The sequence below is a fragment of the Sorghum bicolor genome, chromosome 6 (genome assembly GCF_000003195.3).
Source record: "Sorghum bicolor cultivar BTx623 chromosome 6, Sorghum_bicolor_NCBIv3, whole genome shotgun sequence".
Classification (NCBI taxonomy): domain Eukaryota; kingdom Viridiplantae; phylum Streptophyta; class Magnoliopsida; order Poales; family Poaceae; genus Sorghum; species Sorghum bicolor.
In genome coordinates, this window is record NC_012875.2 from 18,038,665 (window position 1) to 18,041,337 (window position 2,673).

Sequence of the window (2,673 nt, forward strand, 5' to 3'; positions counted from 1 at the left end):
GATTACCAGAACAACATATGGCAACCCCAAAACATTTAATAACAAGGCATTTATTACTTTAATTCTATAGAGGGACATAATTACAAGATACCAGCAAAATTGCTCAGAAAAATCTACAAAAATTACAGAAGCACAAGTATAGCATCTTGACCATACCATAAAAATTTCAGAGCAATTGCACATGCCAAACTTAATATAAATATTTAACATGTAACAAGGTGCTTATTTCACAATTTAAGACACGTGGCTTATATAGTGTCAAACAACAGATTTCAGATTATTTACATGTTAAAAATACCATAAGCAAGTTTGACACCAGAGTAGAGCACCAGCATAAGCACTATTTATTTACTATGATTTAAATAAGAAAACAAGCCATAGAATCAACATAAATTACATATCACAGATATATCATTCCAAAAATCATGAAATATTTATCATAGCATTCTCATACCACTCAGAGCCTAGCATAAAATGATCAAAACAAAAAGAGCAGTATATCAAGAGATATGAATTTATACATAAACAACAAGATTAAATCATAATAACTATTTATCCCAGAAAACATGGTACATTTTATATTTTTATTTACAACGAGCCATCCCAAGGAACATCACAAAATTTGTTTCACAATTTTTGGATCTCAGAAACAGAAGATATGATTTTTGCAAGAAAGCCAAAAACCTGGATTTGAATATAAGAAAAGGAGGGAAACAATGTGACACTGACAGCGGGTCCCGCATGTCAGGGTCGTCTTCCTCACGGCCGAGGCGACTCTCACCGGCGATTTCTCCGCGACGGCGAGGTCTCCGGCCAACCCACGGGCATCAACGTGATCCCCAGACCCTTGCGAACCGATTGACCACCTTTTCCCCACGGCGGAGCCACCAAAAATGGCTTGCCGTCGATCATGGCGGCTCGGCGGAGGTGCTCGCCATTACGCCGGAGCTCTCAGGCTGGTAGAGCGCGACCTAGGGTTTCCTACAGCACCAGCGGACTACGGCGAAGCTTCCTAGCAGGCGACTTGGCTTGAGACGGTGTGGAATGAGCTGGCCACGAGAGAGCCCAACTCCGGCGGAAACACGGCGGCGCTGCGCGTCGCGTCCGGCGACGGTGAGCACGGTAGAGCGTCCACCAAGTGGCGCAAACGTTCGCTAAGGACCTAAGCTACCTCTAGGACCTATCCAGAGAAGATGAGAGGCTCCGAGGAGCTCGGCATTGAGTTCGCCGGAGAAGAAGGTCACGGCGACCCGATTTGGGGGAAGTCAGAAATGTCGGCTCACCGGAGGGTTTCACGGTGAGTTAGCGGGTGGAGGGTGGAGAGAGGTTCACGGCGGAGCTGTCGGCGAGTTTTGGTGAGTAGCAACGCAGCGACGAGAGCGATTGAGCTCGCCAGAGTGAGCTCGCGACGGTGAGCTCACTGCGGCCGCTTTTCTGGCGAGAGAGCGAGAGGAAGGAGAGAGTGGACGCGTCCACTGCGTCCGGGGCGTCGCCATGGAGGTCATGCGCATGCTGGGAGCTGACGAGCGGGGCCAGTAGCGACGTATGGGCGCCAAATGTCACCGATGTCCTGTCGCCGGTCGGCCACGTCGACGAGCTCGACTCTGAATCAGGCACGCGATCACCGACTGAAAGAGCAACTTCGACGATGATTAACTTCCAAACCAAAGTGAGTTAGGAGATGGTGTGGTTGACAAAGTTGAAGTACTAGCTGAGTTCTACAACATTGTCAACTAGAGCAAAAGCCAGATCAGCCTGGATTTAGAGATATGAGGTTTTCAAAATCGATCGAGCAAATTGTTGCGTTCCTAGACTTAGAAATTTTTTCTAAGTGTTGGAAACAGCCCCAAATCTGCCTTGTGGGTTACTTTTGAGCTAGATGTGGTCATTTTCATGAGATGGCCATAAAACAACTTTTGTTCCTTATAAACTTTGCTACAACTTTGCTGTAGAAAGTTTTGACATGCAAACATTTTATGAAACACTTTTTAAAAGCCTAAGCAGAAGAGGTTTCTAGGGCCTATACATGTAGGTATGACTTAAGTGATTATTTTGGAGAAGTGATCAACATGAACATTGTTCCTAAGGTTGAGTTAAGTATAGATAAACTAATTACCAAGACTTAACACACAAGCATGAGCATGGTTCACACAAACACAAGCATAGGAAGCATAATTAATCAAGTTAAAGCACACTCAAGCATAAAATGACATGGCTCAAGGTAGATGATGATCATGATATGCTTGAGTAGATGATGATGCTCATGTTATGCATGTGATTGATGCCACCATAACACTGGGGTGTTACAGCCCTCCCCCCTTACAAAAATCTCATCCTGAGATTTGGAAGCTTACTGATTTTCGAAGAATGTTTTGTAAACTTCTTTTAAATAATCCTCCGTTTCCCAAGTGGCATCTTCCTCCCCGTGGTTACTCCACAATACCTTGTAGAACTGAACCACACGATTTTGTGTCACCCGCTCCTTGCGGTCAAGAACCGCTACAGGTTTCTCCTTGTACACCAAGTCAGATTTCAACTTGATATCCCGAACTTCCACTCGTTCCTCCAGAACACGAAGGCACTTCTTTAATTGTGATACGTGGAAGACAGGAAAAATAGCTCAAAGCTCAACTGGTAGTTGAACTTTGTATGCTACGTTTCCTTTCCTTTCAG